Source organism: Ranitomeya imitator, chromosome 2, assembly GCF_032444005.1.
Source record: "Ranitomeya imitator isolate aRanImi1 chromosome 2, aRanImi1.pri, whole genome shotgun sequence".
NCBI lineage: Eukaryota > Metazoa > Chordata > Amphibia > Anura > Dendrobatidae > Ranitomeya > Ranitomeya imitator.
The window spans coordinates 362,717,850-362,741,426 of NC_091283.1; the positions used below are offsets into that span (position 1 = coordinate 362,717,850).

Here is a 23,577-nt window from a genome sequence, read left to right on the forward strand (position 1 = left end):
AGCACAAGCGACAGTCCTAATAGAGCGCTATCGACAGTCCTAATAGAGCGCAACCGACAGTCCTCCTAATAGAGCGCAACCTACAGTCCTCCTAATAGAGCGCAACCGACAGTCCTAATAGAGCGCTACCGACAGTCCTAATAGAGCGCAACCGACAGTCCTCCTAATAGAGCGCAACCTACAGTCCTAATAGAGCGCAACCGACAGTCCTAATAGAGCGCAACCGACAGTCCTAATAGAGCGCAACCTACAGTCCTCCTAATAGAGCGCAACCGACAGTCCTCCTAATAGAGCGTAACCTACAGTCCTCCTAATAGATCGCAACCGACAGTCCTAATAGAGCGCAACCTACAGTCCTAATAGAACGCAACATACAGTCCTCCTAATAGAGCGCAACCGACAGTCCTCCTAAAAGAGCGCAACCGACAGTCCTAATAGAGCGCAACCGACAATCCTCCTAATAGAGCGCAACCGACACTCCTCCTAATAGAGCGCAACCGACAGTCCTAATAGAGCGCTACCGACAGTCCTCCTAATAGAGCGCAACCTACAGTCCTCCTAATAGAGCGCAACCGACAGTCCTAATAGAGCGCTACCGACAGTCTTAATAGAGCGCAACCTACAATCCTAATAGAGTGCAACCTACAGTCCTCCTAATAGAGCGCAACCGACAGTCCTAAAAGAGCGCAACCGACAGTCCTAATAGAGCGCAACCGACTGTCCTAAAAGAGCACAACCGACAGTCCTAATAGAGCGTAACCGACAGTCCTAAAAGAGCGCTACCAACAGTCCTAATAGAGCGCAACCGACAGTCCTAAAAGAGCGCTACCGACAGTCCTAATAGAGCGCAACCGACAGTCCTAAAAGAGCGCAACCGACAGTCCTAATAGAGCGCAACCGACAGTACTCATAGAGCGCAACCGACAGTCCTCCTAATAGAGCGCTACCGACAGTCCTAATAGAGCGCAACCGACAGTCCTCCTAATAGAGCGCAACCGACAGTCCTCCTAATAGAGCGCAACCGACAGTCCACCTAATAGAGCGCAACCGACAGTCCTAATAGAGCGCAACCGATAGTCCTAATAGAGCGCAACCTACAGTCCTCATAGAGCGCAACCGACAGTCCTCCTAATAGAGCGCAACCGACAGTCCTCCTAATAGAGCGCTACCGACAGTCCTAATAGAGCGCAACCGACAGTCCTCCTAATAGAGCGCAACCGACAGTCCTCCTAATAGAGCACAACTGACAGTCCACCTAATAGAGCGCAACCGATAGTCCTAATAGAGCGCAACCGACAGTCCTCATAGAGCGCAACCGACAGTCCTAATAGAGCGCAACCTAAAGTCCTAAAAGAGCGCAACCGACAGTCCTAATAGAGCGCAACCTAAAGTCCTAATAGAGCGCAACCGACAGTCCTCCTAATAGAGCGCAACCGACAGTCCTCATAATAGAGCGCAACCGACAGTCCTAATAGAGCGCAACCGACACTCCTCCTAATAGAGCGCAACCGACAGTCCTCCTAATAGAGCACAACCAACAGTCCTCCTAATAGAGCGCAACCGACAGTCCTAAAAGAGCGCAACCGACAGTCCTAATAGAGCGCAACCGACAGTCCTCCTAATAGAGCGCAACCGACAGTCCTCCTAATAGAGTGCAACCGACAGTCCTAATAGAGCGCAACCGACAGTCCTCCTAATAGAGCGTAACCAACAATCCTAATAGAGCGCTACCGACAGTCCTAATAGAGCGCAACCGACAGTCCTCCTAATAGATCGCAACCGACAGTCCTAATAGAGCGCTACCGACAGTCCTAATAGAGCGCAACCGACAGTCCTAATAGAGCGCAACCGACAGTCCTCCTAATAGAGCGCAACCGACAGTCCTCCTAATAGAGCGCAACCGACAGTCCACCTAATAGAGCGCAACCGACAGTCCTAATAGAGCGCAACCGATAGTCCTAATAGAGCGCAACCTACAGTCCTCATAGAGCGCAACCGACAGTCCTCCTAATAGAGCGCAACCGACAGTCCTCCTAATAGAGCGCTACCGACAGTCCTAATAGAGCGCAACCGACAGTCCTCCTAATAGAGCGCAACCGACAGTCCTCCTAATAGAGCACAACTGACAGTCCACCTAATAGAGCGCAACCGATAGTCCTAATAGAGCGCAACCGACAGTCCTCATAGAGCGCAACCGACAGTCCTAATAGAGCGCAACCTAAAGTCCTAAAAGAGCGCAACCGACAGTCCTAATAGAGCGCAACCTAAAGTCCTAATAGAGCGCAACCGACAGTCCTCCTAATAGAGCGCAACCGACAGTCCTCATAATAGAGCGCAACCGACAGTCCTAATAGAGCGCAACCGACACTCCTCCTAATAGAGCGCAACCGACAGTCCTCCTAATAGAGCACAACCAACAGTCCTCCTAATAGAGCGCAACCGACAGTCCTAAAAGAGCGCAACCGACAGTCCTAATAGAGCGCAACCGACAGTCCTCCTAATAGAGCGCAACCGACAGTCCTCCTAATAGAGTGCAACCGACAGTCCTAATAGAGCGCAACCGACAGTCCTCCTAATAGAGCGTAACCAACAATCCTAATAGAGCGCTACCGACAGTCCTAATAGAGCGCAACCGACAGTCCTCCTAATAGATCGCAACCGACAGTCCTAATAGAGCGCTACCGACAGTCCTAATAGAGCGCAACCGACAGTCCTAATAGAGCGCAACCGACAGTCCTCCTAATAGAGCGCAACTGACAGTCCACCTAATAGAGCGCAACCGATAGTCCTAATAGAGCGCAACCGACAGTCCTCATAGAGCGCAACCGACAGTCCTAATAGAGCGCAACCGACAGTCCTCCTAATAGAGCGCAACCGACAGTCCTAATAGAGCGCAACCGACAGTCCTAATAGAGCGCTACCGACAGTCCTAATAGAGCGCAACCAACAGTCCTAATAGAGCGCGACCGACAGTCCTCCTAATAGAGCGCAACCGACAGTCCTAATAGAGCGCAACCGACAGTCCTCTTAATAGAGCGCAACCGACAGTCCTAATAGAGCGCTACCGACAGTCCTAATAAAGCGCAACCGACAGTCCTAATAGAGCGTGACCGACAGTCCTCCTAATAGAGCGCAACCAAGTCCTCCTAATAGAGCGCAACCGACAGTCCTAATAGAGCGCAACCTAAAGTCCTAAAAGAGCGCAACCGACAGTCCTAATAGAGCGCAACCTAAAGTCCTAATAGAGCGCAACCGACAGTCCTCCTAATAGAGCGCAACCGACAGTCCTCCTAATAGAGCGCAACCGACAGTCCTAATAGAGCGCAACCGACACTCCTCCTAATAGAGCGCAACCGACAGTCCTCCTAATAGAGCACAACCAACAGTCCTCCTAATAGAGCGCAACCGACAGTCCTAAAAGAGCGCAACCGACAGTCCTAATAGAGCGCAACCGACAGTCCTCCTAATAGAGCGCAACCGACAGTCCTCCTAATAGAGTGCAACCGACAGTCCTAATAGAGCGCAACCGACAGTCCTCCTAATAGAGCGTAACCGACAATCCTAATAGAGCGCTACCGACAGTCCTAATAGAGCGCAACCGACAGTCCTCCTAATAGATCGCAACCGACAGTCCTAATAGAGCGCAACCGACAGTCCTAATAGAGTGCTACCGACAGTCCTAATAGAGCGCAACCGACAGTCCTAATAGAGCGCAACCGACAGTCCTCCTAATAGAGCGCAACCGACAGTCCTCCTAATAGAGCGCATCCGACAGTCCTCCTAATAGAGCGCAACCTACAGTCCTAATAGAGCACAACCGACAGTACTAAAAGAGCGCAACCGACAGTCCTAATAGAGCGCAACCTAAAGTCCTAATAGAGCGCAACCGACAGTCCTAATAGAGCGCAACCTAAAGTCCTAATAGAGCGCAACCGACAGTCCTCAAATAGAGCGCTACCGACAGTCCTAATAGAGCGCAACCTAAAGTCCTAATAGAGCGCAACCTAAAGTCCTAATAGAGCGCAACCGACAGTCCTCCTAATAGAGCGCTAACGACAGTCCTAATAGAGCGCAACCTAAAGTCCTAATAGAGCGCAACCGACAGTCCTTCTAATAGAGCGCTACCGACAGTCCTAATAGAGCGCAACCGACAGTCCTAATAGAGCGCTACCGACAGTCCTCCTAATAGAGCGCAACCGACAGTCCTAATAGAGCGCAACCTACAGTCCTAATAGAGCACTACCGACAGTCCTCCTAATAGAGCGTAACCTACAGTCCTCCTAATAGAGCGCAACCGACAGTCCTAATAGAGCGCTACCGACAGTCCTAATAGAGCGCTACCGACAGTCCTAATAGAGCGAAACCGACAGTCCTAATAGAGCGCAACCGACAGTCCTAATAGAGCGCAACCTACAGTCCTCCTAATAGAGCGCAACTGAGGCCTAATAGAGCGCTACCGACAGTCCTAATAGAGCGAAACCGACAGTCCTAATAGAGCGCAACCGACAGTCCTAATAGAGCGCAACCGACAGTTCTCCTAATAGAGCGCAACCGACAGTCCTCCTAATAGAGCGTAACCTACAGTCCTCCTAATAGAGCGCAACCGAAAGTCCTAATAGAGCGCTACCGACAGTCCTAATAGAGCGCAACCGACAGTCCTCCTAATAGAGCGCAACCTACAGTCCTCCTAATAGAGCGCAACCGACAGTCCTAATAGAGCGCTACTGACAGTCCTAATAGAGCGTAACCGACAGTCCTCCTAATAGAGCGCAACCTACAGTCCTAATAGAGCGAAACCGACAGTCCTAATAGAGCGCTACCGACAGTCCTAATAGAGCGCAACCTACAGTCCTCCTAATAGAGCGCAACCGACAGTCCTCCTAATAGAGCGTAACCTACAGTCCTCCTAATAGAGCGCAACCGACAGTCCTAATAGAGCGCAACCTACAGTCCTAATAGAACGCAACCTACAGTCCTCCTAATAGAGCGCAACCTACAGTCCTCCTAAAAGAGCGCAACCGACGGTCCTAATAGAGCGCTACCGACAGTCCTAATAGAGCGCAACCGACAATCCTCCTAATAGAGCCCTACCGACAGTCCTAATAGAGCGCAACCGACAGTCCTCCTAATAGAGCGCAACCGACAGTCCTCCTAATAGAGCACAACCGACAGTCCTCCTAATAGAACGCAACCGACAGTCCTAATAGAACGCAACCAATAGTCCTAATAGAGCGCAACCTACAGTACTAACAGAGCGCTACCGATAGTCCTATTAGAGCGCAACCGACAGTCCTCCTAGTATAGCGCTACCGACAGTCCTCCTAATAGAGCGCAACCGACAGTCCTCCTAATAGAGCGCAACCGACAGTCCTAGTAGAGCGCAACCGACAGTCCTCATAGAGCGCAACCAACAGTCCTCTTAATAGAGCGCTACCGACAGTCCTAATAGAGCGCAACCGACAGTCCTCCTAATAGAGCGCAACCGACAGTCCTCCTAATAGAGCGCAACCGACAGTCCTAATAGAACGCAACCGATAGTCCTAATAGAGCGCAACCTACAGTCCTAATAGAGCGCAACCGACAGTCCTAATAGAGCGCTACCGATAGTCCTAATAGAGCGCAACCGACAGTCCTCCTAATAGAGCGCAACCGACAGTCCTAATAGAGCGCAACCGACAGTCCTAATAGAGCGCAACCAACAGTCCTCCTAATAGAGCGCAACCGACAGTCCTAATAGAGCGCAACCGACAGTCCTCCTAATAGAGCGCAACGGACAGTCCTAATAGAGCGCAACCAACAGTCCTCCTAATAGAGCGCAACGGACAGTCCTCCTAATAGAGCGCAACCGACAGTCCTAATAGAGCGCAACCGACAGTCCTAATAGAGTGCAACCGACAGTCCTCCTAATAGAGCGCAACCAGCAGTACTCCTAATAGAGCGCAACCGACAGTCCTAATAGAGCGCAACCGACAGTCCTCCTAATAGAGCGCAACCGACAGTCCTCCTAATAGAGCGCAACCAACAGTCCTCCTAATAGAGCGCAACCGACAGTCCTAATAGAGCGCAACCTACAGTCCTCCTAATAGAGCGCAACCGACAGTCCTCCTAATAGAGCGCTACCGACAGTCCTAATAGAGCGCAACCGACAGTCCTAATAGAGCGCAACCGACAGTCCTCCTAATAGAGCGCAACCGACAGTCCTAATAGAGCGCAACCGACAGTCCTAATAGAGCGCAACCGACAGTCCTCCTAATAGAGCGCAACCGACAGTCCTAATAGAGCACAACCGACAGTCCTAATAGAGTGCACCCAACAGTCCTCCTAATAGAGCGCAACCGACAGTCCTAATAGAGCGCAACCGACAGTCCTAATAGAGCGCAACCAACAGTCCTCCTAATAGAGCCCACGGACAGTCCTCCTAGTAGAGCGCAACCGACAGTCCTCCTAATAGAGCGCAACCGACAGTCCTAATAGAGCGCAACCGACAGTCCTAATAGAGCGCAACCGACAGTCCTAATAGAGCGCAACCGACAGTCCTCCTAATAGAGCGCAACCGACAGTCCTAATAGAGCGCAATCGACAGTCCTCCTAATAGAGCACAACCGACAGTCCTCCTAATAGAGCGCAACCAACAGTCCTCCTAATAGAGTGCAACCGACAGTCCTAATAGAGCGCAACCGACAGTCCTCCTAATAGAGCGCAACCGACAGTCCTCCTAATAGAGCGCTACCGACAGTCCTAATAGAGCGCAACCAACAGTCCTCCTAATAGAGCGCAACCGACAGTCCTAATAGAGCGCAACCGACAGTCCTAATAGAGCGCAACCGACAGTCCTCCTAATAGAGCGCAACCGACAGTCCTCCTAATAGAGCGCAACCGACAGTCCTCCTAATAGAGCGCAACCGACAGTCCTCCTAATAGAGCGCTACCGACAGTCCTAATAGAGCGCTACCGACAGTCCTAATAGAGCGCAACCGACAGTCCTCCTAATAGAGCGCAACCGACAGTCCTCCTAATAGAGCGCAACCGACAGTCCTCCTAATAGAGCGCAACTGACAGTCCTCCTAATAGAGCGCAACCGACAGTCCTCCTAATAGAGCGCAACCGACAGTCCTCCTAATAGTGACAGGTAGCCGGATGATGATGGGACAGTAGTTGTCCCATCATCCGGCTACTGTGTTAAAGTGTAAAAGAAAAAACACACACACACACATATATATAGACATACAGTACATACAACATACAGTACATACTCACCAATCACCTAGTCCCCGAAGCCCTCGATCACCTTGAAAAAAATTAAAATAAAAAAATCAACAGTATACTCCCTAATCCGCAGTAATCCATGTAATGAGTGTCCCACAACATTCTCCCGTGGAGAGCTGTTACATCGACATATGCGACCGCTATCCAGGGGCTTCGGTGATACAGTGAGAGGAAGTAATTCTCTGCACTGTATCACTCCACCGCCGGGAGTTCAGTACAGTTCATCCTGTCACTTGCGGCACTGCTGCTTGGGAAAATTCTCACTCAGCATTGCCATAATGTGAGAACATGAACCCAGGTAACCTCTTCAGTGATAATACTGCAGTAGCTACTGTCTCCTGTCAGTGTGTCACTGGAGGCCTATACAGCAGTTACATCTCCTGATATGACTGCTCTATAGGGGGAGATCGTCGTGGGACACTCGTTATTAAATGGACTGCGTCAGACCAGGGAGTATTTGTGTTGGTTTATTATTTCTTTTTTTCCCAGGAGATCGAGGGTGTCACATGGATTGGCAGAATAAAGATGGCAAAGAATGACCCATTTCTGGGGCGGCTGTGAGCTGGTGTTTGTAGCCGTGTTTGTAGCTGTGTTTGTAGATTATAGGGGGACCCCACTTCGTTTTTTGGGGGGTCCCCCTATTTTAATAGCCAGTAAAAGCTAAATATACAGCTGCGGGCAGATATTCATAGCCTGGAAAGATCCATTGGTATTAACCCCTTCCCAGGCTATAAACATCGCCCCCTAGTTGCTGGCTTTCCCTTTCTGGTGCAGAAAATTGCGTGGGAGTCCACGCCATTTTTTTCTTCATGTTTTTTAAATTAAACAGATATTGCGTTTAAGGCCGGGGTTCCACTTCTGAGAAACACACGAGTCTGTCTCTCGCATCAATACTCGGCACTGCCGCCAGCACTCAGGACCGCAGCGTGCGGCTGCATGTATTTCTATGCAGATAAACGCTCCGGTCCCGAGTGCCAGCCGCAATTCCGGGTACTGAGGTGCGAGTTTGTCGCAAGTGTTACCTCGGCCTAACGCAGAGTGTGTGTGTGTGGGACTTGGGACTACACTGTGTGCAGAATTATTAGGCAAGTTGTATTTTAGAGGATTATTTTTATTATTGATCAACAACTATGTTCTCAATCAACCCAGAAAACTTGTAAATATCAAAGCTTAATATTTTTGGAAGTTGGAGTGTTTTTTTTTTAGATTTGGCTATCTTAAGAGGATATCTGTTTGTGCAGGTAACTATTACTGTGCAGAAATATTAGGCAACTTAATAAAAATAAATATATTCCCATCTCACTTGTTTATTTTCACCAGGTAAACCAATATCACTGCACAAAATTTCGAAATAAACATTTCTGACATGCCAAAACAAAACCCCCAAAAATTAGTGACCAATATAGCCACCTTTCTCTATGATGACACTCAACAGCCTTCCATCCATAGATTGTCAGTTGCTTGATTTGTCTACGATCAACATTGCATGCAGCAGCCACCACAGCCTCCCAGACACTGTTCCGAGAGGTGTACTGTTTTCCTTCCCTGTATATCTCACATTTTATGAGGGAGCACAGGTTCTCTATGGGGTTCAGATCAGACGAACAAGGGGGCCATGTCATTATTTTTTCTTCTTTGAGACCTTTACTGGCCAGCCACGCTGTGGAGTAGTTGGAGGCATGTGATGGAACATTGTCCTGCATGAAAATCATGTTTTTCTTGAATGATACTGACTTCTTCCTGTACCACTGCTTGAAGTTGTCTTCCAGAAACTGGCAGTAGGTCTGGGAGTTGAGCTTCACTCCATCCTCAACCAGAAAAGGTCCAACAAGTTCATCTTTGATGATACCAGCCCATACCAGTACCCCACCTCCACCTTGCTGGCGTCTGAGTCGGATTGGAGCTCTCTGCCCTTTACTGATCCAGCCTCTGGCCCATCCATCTGGCCCATCAAGAGTCACTCTCATTTCATCAGTCCATAAAACCTTTGAAAAGTCAGTCTTAAGATATTTCTTGGCCCAGGCTTGACGTTTTAGCTTATGTTTCTTGTTCAAAGGTGGTCGTTTTTCCTTACCTTGGCCATATCCCTGAGTATTGCACACCTTGTGCTTTTTGTTACTCCAGTAACGTTGCAGCTCTGAAATATGGCAAAACTGGTGGCAAATGGCATCTATCACACTTGATTTTCCTCAAATCATGGGCAGTTATTTTGTGCCTTTTTTGCCCAACATGTTTCTTGCGACCCTGTTGGCTATTTGCCATGAAACGCTTGATTGCTTGGTGATCACGCTTCAAAAGTTTGGCAATTTAAAGACTGCTGCATCAAATCTCTCAGCCCGTCAAATCTCTCTTCTGACCCATTTTGCCAGAGGAAAGGAAGTTGCTTAATAATTAAGCACAACTTATATAGGGTTTTGATGTCATTAGACATCACCTCTCCTTTCTCCTCATTACAGAGATGCACATCACCTGATTTACTTAATTGGTAGTTAGGTCTCAAGCCTGAACAGCTTGGAGTAGGACAACATGTATAAAAAGTATCATGTGATCAAAATATAACTTGCCTAATAATTCTGCAGAGTGTAGTAGTCCCTTCGGATAATGCCTGCCTACACACAGCTCAGCACACCCACTCACACACAGATACACCCTCACACAGACATGCACATCTTCTCAGCTCACACACATAGTTACCGCCGACACACTCTTCCCCCTCCCAATCTGCAGCATTTCTTGTAGGCACGTCCGCAGCAAAACCACAGATTTTTTTTTAAACCTGCGGTTTTGCTGCCTATTGGCCTGATACAATGGAAGTCAATGGATGAAAAAACGCAGCCGATCCGCAAAAAGAATTGACATTCTGCGGAAAAAAATTGCTACAAACCCAAACGTAACATGTGCACGCCAAATGTCAATTTCACACACATTGACTAACATTCCTTGTGCACTACACTGCGGATTTGATGCAATTCCGTGCGTTCAAAAACGCTGCGGATTCGCATCAAAACCTGCAACGTGTGCACATAGCCTTATTTATTCTCGTCTGGACTGCTACAACTGTCTACTGATTGGTCTCCCTCTTACCAAACTTTCTCCTCTCCAATCCGTCCTGAATGCATCAACCAGAGTCGTATTTCTGTCCAACCACTACACCGATGCCTCCACCCTGTGCCAGTCATTACACTGGTTACCCATCTGCTAGACTCCAATATAAACTCTCTCACCCACAAAGCTCTCTACCTGTGCCCTCCATTCTCCAACTGATGTAAGACTAACATCCTCCATAATCTGGAATATCGCATCTTTGTCTCCAAGGCTTCTCTTGTGCTGCGCTAATTTTCCGTACAACTTGTACACACACAGCTCCGCTCTGTACCATTGCATCACATGGCCCTGCTCCATACACACATGGATCCGCTCCGTACACGTTCTACACACGCGGCTCCACTCCGTACACCTCGTACACACACGGCTCCGCTCCGTACACCTCGTACACACACGGCTCTGCTCCATACACCTCGTACACACGGCTCTGCTCCATACACCTCGCTCACACGCAGCTCTGCTCCGTACACGTTGTACACACACGGCTCCGATCCATACACCTATTACACACACGGCTCCGCTCTGTACACCTCGTACACAAAAGGCTCCGCTCCGTACACCTCGCTCGTACACACATGGCTACGCTCTGTACACCTCGTACACACATGGCTACGCTCTGTACACCTCGTACACACATGGCTACGCTCTGTACACCTCGTACACACATGGCTACGCTCTGTACACCTCGTACACACATGGCTACGCTCTGTACACCTCGTACACACATGGCTACGCTCTGTACACCTCGTACACACATGGCTACGCTCTGTACACCTCGTACACACATGGCTACGCTCTGTACACCTCGTACACACATGGCTACGCTCTGTACACCTCGTACACACATGGCTACGCTCTGTACACCTCGTACACACGGCTCCTCTCCGTACACCTCGTACACACATGGCTCCGCTCCATACACACATGGCTCTGCTCCGTACACCTCGTACATACATGGCTCCTCTCCGTACACCTCGTACACACATGGCTCCGCTCCGTACACACGACTCCGCTCTGTACACGTCATACACACATGGCTCCGCACACCTCGTACAGACACAGCTCTGTTCTGTACATACAGTTAGGTTCCGTACACATTGTACACGCATGGCCCCGGTCTGTACGCGTTGTATACACGCGGCTCTGCTCCGAAACACCTCGTACACACGGCTCCGCTCCATACACCTTGTACACACATGGCTCTGCTCTGTCCATCTCGTACACACACGGCTCTGCCTTGTACACATGCGACTCTGCTCTGTACCCCTCGTACACACACATTACTCCGCTCCGTACACCTCGTACACACACGGCTCTGCCTTGTACACATGCAACTCTGCTCTGTACCCCTCGTACACATACATGACTCCGCTCCGTACACCTCGTACACACACGGCTCCGCTCCGTACACCTCGTACACACACGGCTCCGCTCCGTACACCTCGTACACACACGGCTCCGCTCCGTACACCTCGTACACACACGACTCCGCTCCGTACACCTCGTACACACACGGCTCTGCTCCGTACACCTCGTACACACACGACTCCGCTCCGTACACCTCGTACACACACGGCTCTGCACCATACACCTCGTACACACACGGCTCCGCTCCGTACACCTCGTACACACACGGCACTGCTCCGTACACCTCGTACACACACGGCTCTGCTACATCCACACTGTAAGCCCCTCCTGACCCCACACATAAACTTCCCCTCATCCAGCACCATGACAACCAGCACAGCAGAGTCCTGCATACACTGAGGCCCCTGATCATGTGACCCCTGACTCCTCCCCTCCTGTGACCTCATCACAGGTCCTGTGCGCATAGAGCAGCCATATATGTGGTGTGCGGCTCTGCAGGTGGAGGTAGGTGCTGGAGAGTCCTCATTACTGGGTGGGGGCAGTAACCCCTTCAGCGCTGAGACTATTTTGGTGTTTTTCTGTTGCCATCTTCTATGAATCTTATCATTTTGTCCCTCTTCCTCTGATAGTTACGACCCAATTATGAAAAACAGGAAGTCAGGAAACATGTTGCTCACTTATTACACTGCCCCTTTGTTAGCACCACACACAGTATAATGTTCCCACAGTACCGCCATCCCCCCCATCAGGATTTCAGGGCCCCATACTGACAACATTTTTGGGCCCCATTGAGACTCCACCCAGGCTCTCCCTCAGCATCTCCTCCAACCCATCCCCCCCATCATCGGCGTTCGTGCTCACACTTAACGGCACTACCGCTGCGTGACAGCATGAACTCAGATTTTGATGACTTGAATAACCCCTTTACCCCCAAGGGTGGTTTGCACGTTAATGACCGGGCCAATTTTTACAATTCTGACCACTGTCCCTTTATGAGGTTATAACTCTGGAACGCTTCAACGGATCCGGGTGATTCTGACATTGTTTTCTCGTGACATATTGTACTTCATGATAGTGGTAAAAATTCTTTGATATTACCTGCGTTTATTTGTGAAAAAAACGGAAATTTGGCGAAAATTATGAAAATTTCGCAATTTTCCAACTTTGAATTTTTATGCAATTAAATCACAGAGATATGTCGCACAAAATACTTAATAAGTAACATATCCCACATGTCTACTTTACATCAGCACAATTTTGGAACCAAAATTTTTTTTTGTTAGGGAGTTATAAGGGTGAAAAGTTGACCAGCAATTTCTCATTTTTACAACACCATTTTTTTTTAGGGACCACATCTCATTTGAAGTCATTTTGAGGGGTCTATATGATAGAAAATACCCAAGTGTGACACCATTCTAAAAACTGCACCCTCAAGGTGCTCAAAACCATATTCAAGAAGTTTATTAACCCTTCTGGTGCTTCACAGGAATTTTTTGAATGTTTAAATAAAAATGAACATTTAACTTTTTTTCACAAAAAATTTAATTCAGCTCCAATTTGTTTTATTTTACCAAGGGTAACAGGGGAAAATGGACCCCCAACATTGTTGTACAATTTGTCCTGAGTACGCCAATACCCCACATGTGGGGGTAAACCACTGTTTGGGCGCATGGCACAGTTCGGAAGCGAAGGAGCGCCATTTGACTTTTCAATGCAAAATTGACTGGAATTGAGATGGGACGCCATGTTTCGTTTGGAGAGCCCCTGATGTGCCTAAACATTGAAACCCCCCACAAGTGACACCATTTTGGAAAGTAGACCCCCTAAGGAACTTATCTAGAGGTGTGGTGAGCACTTTGACCCACCAAGTGCTTCACAGAAGTTTATAATGTAGAACCGTAAAAATAAAAAATATTTTTTCACAAAAATTATCTTTTCGCCCCCAATTTTTTATTTTTCCAAGGGTAAGAGAAGAAATTGAACCCCAAAAGTTGTTGTACAATTTGTCCTGAGTACGCTGATACCCCATATGTGGGGGTAAACCACTGTTTGGGCGGATGGGAGAGCTCGGAAGGGAAGGAGCGCCGTTTGACTTTTCAATGCAAAATTGACAGGAATTGAGATGGGACGCCATATTGCGTTTGGAGAGCCACTGATGTGCCTAAACATTGAAACCCCCCACAAGTGACACCATTTTGGAAAGTAGACCCCCTAAGGAACTTATCTAGAGGTGTGGTGAGCACTTTGACCCACCAAGTGCTTCACAGAAGTTTATAATGCAAAACCGTAAAAATAAAAAATCATATTTTTTTACAAAAATTATCTTTTCGCCCCCAATTTTTTATTTTTCCAAGGGTAAGAGAAGAAATTGGACCCCAAAAGTTGCTGTACAATTTGTCCTGAGTACGCTGATACCCCATATGTGGGGGTAAACCACTGTTTGGGTGGATGGGAGAGCTCGGAAAGGAAGGAGCGCCGTTTGACTTTTCAATGCAAAATTGACAGGAATTGAGATGAGACGCCATGTTGCGTTTGCAGAGCCCCTAATGTACCTAAATAGTAGAAACCCCTCACAAGTGACACCATTTTGGAAAGTAGACCCCCTAAGGAACTTATCTAGATGTGTGGTGAGCGCTTTGACCCACCAAGGGCTTCACAGAAGTTTATAATGGAGAGCCGTAAAAATAAAACAAAAATTTTTTCCCACAAAAATTATTTTTTAGCCCCCAGTTTTGTATTTTCCCGAGGGTAACAGGAGAAATTGGACCCCAAAATTTGTTGTCCAATTTGTCCTGAGTGCGCTGATACCCCATATGTGGGGGGAAACCACTGTTTGGGCGCATGGGAGGGCTCGGAAGGGAAGGAGTGCCATTTGAATGCAGACTTAGATGGAATGGTCTGCAGGTGTCACATTGCGTTTGCAGAGCCCCTAATGTACCTAAACAGGAGAAACCCCCCACAAGTGACACCATTTTGGAAAGTAGACTGTTGTGAATTCTGTGATCAAGCTCCCTCCTGTGGTCACGAGTGGTACTGCGGCTTCTGAGTTTCCTTCCTCAGGTGATGAGGTTAAGTCGTTAGGTGCTGCTCTATTTAACTCCACCTAGTGCTTTGATCCTGGCCTCCAGTCAATGTTCTAGTATTGGTCTTGCTTCCTCCTGGATCGTTCCTGTGGCCTGTCTGCTCAGCATAAGCTAAGTTCTGCTTGTGTTACTTTTGTTGCTATATTTTCTGTCCAGCTTGCTTTTTTGGTTTTGCTTGCTTGCTGGAAGCTCTGAGACGCAGAGGGAGCACCTCCGTACCGTTAGTCGGTGCGGAGGGTCTTTTTGCCCCTCTGCGTGGTTGTTTGTAGGTTTTTGTGTTGACCGCAAAGCTATCTTTCCTATCCTCGGTCTATTCAGTAAGTCGGGCCTCACTTTGCTAAATCTATTTCATCTCTGTGTTTGTATTTTCATCTTAACTCACAGTCATTATTTGTGGGGGGCTGCCTTTTCCTTTGGGGAATTTCTCTGAGGCAATGTAGGCTTATTTTTCTATCTTCAGGTTAGCTAGTTTCTCAGGCTGTGCCGAGTTGCATAGGGAGCGTTAGGCGCAATCCACGGCTACCTCTAGTGTGGTTTGATAGGTTTAGGGATTGCGGTCAGCAGAGTTCCCACGTCTCAGAGCTCGTCCTATGTTTTGTGGTTTTTGTCAGGTCACTTGTGTGCTCTGAACTTCAAGGTCCATTGTGGTTCTGAACTACCTATTCATAACAGTAGACCCCCTAAGGAACTTATCTAGATGTGTGGTGAGCGCTTTGACCCACCAAGGGCTTCACAGAAGTTTATAATGGAGAGCCGTAAAAATAAAACAAAATTTTTTTCCCACAAACATTATTTTTTAGCCCCCAGTTTTGTATTTTCCCGAGGGTAAGAGGAGAAATTCGACCCCAAAAGTTGTTGTCCAATTTGTCCTGAGTACGCTGATACCCCACATGTTGGGGGGAACCACCGTTTGGGCGCATGGGAGGGCTCGGAAGGGAAGGAGTGCCATTTGGAATGCAGACTTAGATGGAATGGTCTGCAGGCGTCACATTGCGTTTGCAGAACCCCTAATGTACTTAAACAGTAGAAACCCCCCACAAGTGACCCCATATTGGAAACTAGACCCCCCAGGGAACTTATCTACATGTGTTGTGAGAACTTTGAACCCCCAAGTGTTTCACTACAGTTTATAACGCAGAGCCGTAAAAATAAAAAAATCTTTTTTTTCCCACAAAAATTATTTTTTAGCCCCAGTTTTGTATTTTCCCAAGGGTAACAGGAGAAATTGGACCCCAACAGTTGTTGTCCTATTTGTCCTGAGTACGCTGATACCCCATATGTTGGGGTAAACCCCTGTTTGGGCACACGGGAGAGCTCGGAAGGGAAGAAGCACTGTTTTACTTTTTCAACGCAGAATTGGCTGGAATTGAGATCGGACGCCATGTCGCGTTTGGAGAGCCCCTGATGTGCCTAAACAGTGGAAACCCCCCAATTATAACTGAAACCCTAATCCAAACACACCCCTAACCCTAATTCCAACGGTAACCCTAACCTCACCTCTAACCCTGACACACCCCTAACCCTAATCCCAACCCTATTCCCAACTGTAAATGTAATCTAAACCCTAACTGTAACTTTAGCCCCAACCCAAACTGTAGCCCTAACCCTAGCCCTAACCCTAGCCCTAGCCCTAACCCTAGCCCTAATGGGAAAATGGAAATAAATACATTTTTTTAATTTTTCCCTAACTAAGGGGGTGATGAAGGGGGGTTTGATTTACTTTTATAGCCGGTTTTTTAGCGGATTTTTATGATTGGCAGCCGTCACACACTGAAAGACGCTTTTTATTGCAAAAAATATTTTTTGCATTACCACATTTTGAGAGCTATAATTTTTCCATATTTTGGTCCACAGAGTCATGTGAGGTCTTGTTTTTTGCGGGATGAGTTGACGTTTTTATTGGTAACATTTTCGGGCACGTGACATTTTTTGATCGCTTTTTATTCCGATTTTTGTGAGACAGAATGACCAAAAACCAGCTATTCATGAATTTCTTTTGGGGGAGGCGTTTATACCGTTCCGCGTTTGGTAAAATTGATAAAGCAGTTTTATTCTTCGGGTCAGTACGATTACAGCGACACCTCATTTATATATTTTTTTATGTTTTGGCGCTTTTATACGATAAAAACTATTTTATAGAAAAAATAATTATTTTTGCATCGCTTTATTCTCAGGACTATAACTTTTTTATTTTTTTGCTGATGATGCTGTATGGCAGCTCGCTTTTTGCGGGACAAGATGACGTTTTCAGCGGTACCATGGTTATTTATATCTGTCTTTTTGATCGCGTGTTATTCCACTTTTTGTTCGGCGGTATGATAATAAAGCGTTGTTTTTTGCCTCGTTTTTTTTTTTTTCTTACGGTGTTTACTGAAGGGGTTAACTAGTGGGCCAGTTTTATAGGTTGGGTCGTTACGGACGCGGCGATACTAAATATGTGCACTTTTATTGTTTTTTTAATTTAGATAAAGAAATGTATTTATGGGAATAATATTTTTTTTTTTTCATTATTTAGGAATATTTTTTTGTATTTTTTTTTATACATTTGGAAAATTTTTTTTTTACTTTTTTACTTTGTCCCAGGGGGGGACATCACAGATCAGTGATCTGACAGTTTGCACAGCACTGCTCTGAGCAGGCTCTGTGAAGCCACCTCCCTCCCTGCAGGACCCGGATCCGCGGCCATCTTGGATCCGGGTCTGGAGCAGGCAGGGAGGGAGGTAAGACCCTCGCAGCAACGCGATCACATCGCGTTGCTGCGGGGGGCTCAGGGAAGCCCGCAGGGAGCCCCCTCCCTGCGCGATGCTTCCCTGCACCGCCGGCACATCGCGATCATCTTTGATCGCGGTGTGCCGGGGGTTAATGTGCCGGGGGCGGATGTCAGCTGCGATAGGTAGCTGACACCCGGCCGCGATCGGCCGCGCTCCCCCCGTGAGCGCCGCCGATCGCGCTGGACGTACTATCCCGTCCGTGGTCATAGGGGCCTACCCCACCTCGACGGGATAGTACGTCCGATGTCAGAAAGGGGATAAGTAACTGGTGTTTTTCATGAGTTAAATGACTTTGGGCCACTGATCTCACACCACCATTTCATACATAGTGGTGGCCAGCATCAAATTCAGGTCACCCCACCTTGGCACAAATGGGTTCTGGGTATGAGAACTGGCATCAAAGTCGGCAAATAGTCAATTTTCAAAGATTTTAATAAGTTTGATGCCAGTTCTCATGCCCAGAACCCATTTGCTTGTTATGATAATGACGTGACTGCTGAAAAGGGATCTTTTATGGATGTGTTAGTCTATTAGAAAAGCAGTTTCTGTTTATGTATTATCTTATCATATAAGGGATGACAAACTTTAAAGTAAATTCTTCCAAAACTTTAACCCCCTCACCCCAGAAGCCAGTTTTCACCTTAATGACCAGGCAAAATTTTGCAATTCTGCCCACTGTCACTTTATGAGGTAATAACTCTGGAACATGTCAATGTATCCCACTGATTCTGAGATTATTTTTTGTGACACATTGTCCTTCATGATGGCGGTAAAATTTGTTCAATATGACTTGTGTTTACTTGGGAAAAAATTAAAATTTGGCAAAAATTGTGAAACTTTTGCAATTTTTAAACTTGTAATTTTTATGCCCTTAAATCAGGGAGTTCCCACATGTCTACTTTACATCTGCATCATTTTTAAAACTTTTTTTTTTGTTAGGAAGTTATAAGGGTTAAAAGTTGACCAGCAATTTCTAATTTTTCCAACAAAATTTACAAAAACATTTTTTTCTGGGACCACCTCACATTTGAAGTCACTTGGGGGAGTTCGACATGACAGAAAATACCCAAAAGTGACACCATTCTAAAAACTGCACCCCTCAAGGTGCTCAAAACCACATTCAAGAAGTTTATTAATTCTTCAGATGCGGCACTGGAATTAATGCAATGTGGAAAAAAAAAAGGAGCATTGTACCTTTTTCCAAAATTTTTTTCTTCAGTCCCAATTTTTTTATTTTCACAAGGGTAACCGGAGAAAATGGATCCCTAAATTTGTTGTACAATTTCTCCTGAGTACACCGATACCCTATATGTCACTACTGCTTGGGTGCACAGCAGGGCTCGGAAGGGAAGGACCACGATTTGACTTTTTGAGCGCAAAAATGTCTGGAATCGCGAGCGGACTCCATGTTACGTTTGGAAAGCCCCTGATGTGCCTACACAGTGGAAACCCCCCACAAGTGAGCCCATTTTTTAAACTTGACCCTAATTGTTTGCTTAGCACCTTGAACCCCCAGGTGCTTCACAGACGTTTATAGCGTAGAGCCATGAAAATAAATAAAATACATTTTTTCCCACAAAAATGTTCTTTTAGGCCCAATTGTCCTCCTGTCAGCTCGACTGATATGGATGAACACTTAACCCATCTGAAAAAGATGTTTTTAAACCAAGGCTACCACCCCACCTCCATTGATGATCATATCATTAGAGCCATAAGGATCTCCAGTATTCAATTACTTCAATAAGGAGAAAAAGAGGAAATCGTGTATCTCTTGTGGTGACCTACAACACCCACACCTTGAGGTTCTGAGAAAAACTGCTAAAAAACTTCACCACATCCTAGACCAAGATGATCGGCTAAAGACAATATTCAAAGACCCTTCCTTGTTGTGCTGCAGGCAACCTCCAAATTTATGACACATCATAATCTGAAGTTCAATGCCCTTGGATACACCTAGAGGAACTTATACTTGCAATGTGAAGATCTGCAAAACCTGTCGTCATGTGGAGACCAAAGACAGGATACAGATTCCCAACACAGCAGGACTATAAGATTCCTGGGACATTCACATGTCCTCTTCCAATGTGGTGTACATAATTCTGTGCACTATATGTCGTATTGGAGGTATTTATATGGGAGAAACGGGACAGAAATTGAGAGCAAGGATGCGGTGTCATCAGTAAGAAAATGCGGCCGGCACTCGGCAACAATAGGAAATTTTTCCTATTGGTTCATTTTGATCACTGTGATAGACCTGATCACAGTGATCAAAATAAAAAGTAAAGCAAACCACCCTTTATCACCCCTCATCAAAATAATATTTTTTTTTCCGTTAGGGTTATGGTGTGGGTTATAGTTAGGGTTGGGGCTAGGGTTAGGGTTATGAATGGGGTTATAGATTGGGGTAGGGTTGAGCTAGGGTTATGGTTGGGGTTATAGCTAGGGTTGAGGTTAGGGTGGTGTTGGGGTTAGGGTTGTGGTTAGGGTTATGGTTAGGGTTGGGATTAGGGTTTGGGGTGTGTTGGGGTTAGGGCTGTGTTAGGCTGTTTAAGTACATCAGGGGGTCTCTGAACGTGACATGGTGCCCGCCATTGATTCCAGACAATTTTGCATTCAAAAAGTCAAACTGTGCTCCCTCCGTTTGAGCCCTGCCGTGCACCCAAACAGTGGCTTTCTCCCACATAAGGGGTATCGGCATACTCAGGAGAAATTGCACAACAAATTTTGTGGTCCGTTTTCTCCTGATACCTTTGTGAAAATTTAAAAAGTTTGGTTCACGTGATTGGGGGTCAGCGGTGCATTGGCATTACAATTAGAGGTCTCCTGAAGACCTCTATGGTTGTTGTTGCCAGATTGCTGTGAGCGCCACCCTGTGGTCGACGCTCATAGCAATGCACCAGTTCTACTACATAGGAGCGATCTGAGCATCGCTCCTATGTAGCAGATCTGATCAGGCTATGCCAGCATCTAGCCTCCCATGGAGACTATTGAAGCATGGCAAAAGTAAAAAAATAAAAATAAATAAATCACCCCCCTTTCGCCCCATTCAAAATAAAACAGTACAAAAAAAAACATACATATGTATGGTATCGCCGCATTCAGAATCGCCCGATCTATCAATAGAAAAAAGAATTAACCCCATTGCTAAACGGCGTAGCGAGAAAAAAAGTTAAAACACTAGAATTATGTTTTTTTGGTCGCCGTGACATTGTATTAAAATGCAATAACGGACAATAAAAAGAACGAATCTGCACTGAAAAACGTCAGCTCGGCACACAAAAAATAATAATAATAATCTATATAATTGTCCAAGGCTAGGTTCACATTGCGTTAATGGGTTAACGCTAACGGACTGCGTTGCACGGCGAAAATGTCACAATTAACGCCGTGCAACGGGTCCGTTAGCGCACCCATTGACAGCAATGTGATTTTTAGCTGAAACTCATTGCTAGCGCATGCCATTTTCGGCACACGCTAGCGATGTGACGTTCTTTTGTGACGGACCTCGGACGCTGCTTGCAGCGTCTGAGGCCCGTTCCTCGCTAGTGCAGATCGGGGATCTGCGCTAGCAGGGATGGAGAACTCTGACCCTATAGAAACATTGCGTTAGCGCAATCCGCTAGCGCTATGCACTTAACGGATTGCCCTAACGCAATGTGAACCTAGCCTAAGGGTCGCTTCCGTCTTTCTGTCTGTCTTTCTGTCACGGATATTCATTGGTCGCGGCCTCGGTCTGTAATGGAATCCAAATAAAAGTAGATAAACACGGCACTCTGTAAGGATATGAGTTTTGGTGCTCGAGTAGGGTATCCAACCCTCAGTCACAAGTATTCAAGAATAACCCGGCACTCAAAAATTGTAAAAAGTAACAATTACAGTTTATTATTATCGAGACATAGAACCAGTTTGTTTGTTGAACGTTTTCGGTCCCAGATGGACCTTCTTCAGAACAGTTCAATTTATCTGGAATGGAAGGATAATGCGTATGGCCAGTAGGGGGATCCCACTGACAATGTAATGGCTATCACCACACTAAATGCAATGTGTACATCTGGGGTGTGTAGTGCACAGTGGCGCTACAGAGGTCCGGAGGTCAGCATGTGGTGAAGCTGCAGCGCTGGTGGCGTGCTAGGTCGCCGAGGGGAAGCGCGACCTTGGCGACATAGCACGCCACCAGCGCTGCAGCTTCACCACGTGCTGACCTCCGGATCTCTGTAGCGCCACTGTTCACTACACACCCCAGATGTACACATTGCATTTAGTGTGGTGATAGCCATTACATTGTCAGAGGGATCCCCCTACTGGCCATACGCATTATCCTTCCATTCCAGATAAATTGAACTGTTCTGAAGAAGGTCCACCTGGGACCGAAAACGTTCAACAAACAAACTGGTTCTATGTCTAGATAATAATAAACTGTAATTGTTAAATTTTACAATTTTTGAGTGCCGGGTTATTCTTGAATACTTTTAATGGAATCCAAGTCGCTGCGCAATATACAACGTGGGCTGGGCCATATACTATGTGGGCTGCGCCATGTACTATGTAGGCTGCGCAATGTACTATGTGGGCTGCGCTATGTACTATGTGGGCTGCGCAATGTATTACGTGGGCTGTGCAATGTATTACGTGGGCTGCGCAATGTACTACGTGGGCTGCGCAATGTACTATGTGGGCTGCGCAATATACTACGTGGGCTGCGCAATGTACTACGTGGGCTGCGCAATGTACTACGTGGGCTGCGCAGTGCACTGCGTGGGCTGCGCAATATACTACATGGCTGTGCAATATACTACGTGGGCTGTGCTATACACTACGCATACATATTCTAGAATACCCGATGCGTTAGAATCGGGCTACCATCTAGTCTTCTATATAATTGTCTAAGGCCGGCGTCACACAAGACAATACGGACAATACGGTCCGTATTTTACGGCTGTAATATGCTGAAAAGTCCCCAAAATAGTGGTCCGTATCTCCTCTGTAGGCAGGGTGTGTCAGCGTATTTTGCGCATGACATCCTCCGTATGTAATCCGTATGGCATCCGTACTGCGAGATTTTCTCGCAGGCTTGCAAAACCGACATACGGATATACAAGGGATCCATGTGCTCAAAAAATAATAAAAACATATATACTGTGTGTATATATATATATATATATATATATATATATATTTGTTAGTGAGACATATATCTATATATATATTTATATATATTAATATTTCATCCAGCGCGAGATAGCTTAAAAGCCGGTAATTCAATTGCCGGCTTTTGCTATCTCCTTCAAAAACCCGACATGATTTGAGGCATGGTTTACATACAGTAAACCATCTCATCATCTTTTTTTTGCATATTCCACACTACTAATGTTAGTAGTGTATATGTGCAAAATTTGGCCGTTCTAGCTATTAAATTAAAGGGTTGAATGGCAGAAAAAATTGGCGTGGGCCCCCGCGCAATTTTCTCCGCCAGAGTAGTAAAGCCAGTGACTGAGGGCAAATATTAATAGCCTGGAGAGGGTCCATGGTTATTTCCCCCCCCCCCCCCCGGGCTAAAAACATCTGCCCCCAGCCACCCCAGAAAAGGCACATCTGGAAGATGCGCCTATTCTGGCACTTGGCCACTCTCTTCCCAAGGGTTAATGCCACCTTGCTATTGTAAGGTGACATTAAGCCAGATTAATAATGGAGAGGCGTCAATTCTGACACCTATCCATTATTAATCCAATTGTATGAAAGAGTTAAAAAAAACACACACACATTATTAAAAAGTATTTTAATGAAATAAACACACCGTTTGTTGTAATATTTTATTGTACGCTCAATCCACTGGCTGAAGACCCTCGCTCTGTGACAAAGAAAAAATAATAAACCAACAATATACATACCTTCCGAGGATCTGTAACGTCCCACGTTGTAAATCCATCTGAAGGGGTTAATTTTTTTTACAGCCAGGAGCTCTGCTATAATGCAGCTATGCTCCT

General features: G+C 46.6%; 1 protein-coding gene across 3 annotated transcripts in view; it reads left to right on the forward strand.

Annotated features, from left to right (window-relative positions):
* Nucleotides 1-12,177: 12,177 nt before the first annotated feature.
* Nucleotides 12,178-23,577, forward strand: part of LOC138663865 (oocyte zinc finger protein XlCOF8.4-like) — a 36,036-nt gene continuing 24,636 nt past the window's right edge. Inside the window, exon 1 of one of the 3 annotated variants that reach the window (XM_069750224.1) lies at nucleotides 12,178-12,243. The gene's annotated coding sequence lies outside the window, so the exon portion shown is untranslated. The remainder of the gene's footprint in view (nucleotides 12,244-23,577) is intronic. The other 2 variants (XM_069750222.1, XM_069750226.1) reach the window with 2 other exon arrangements.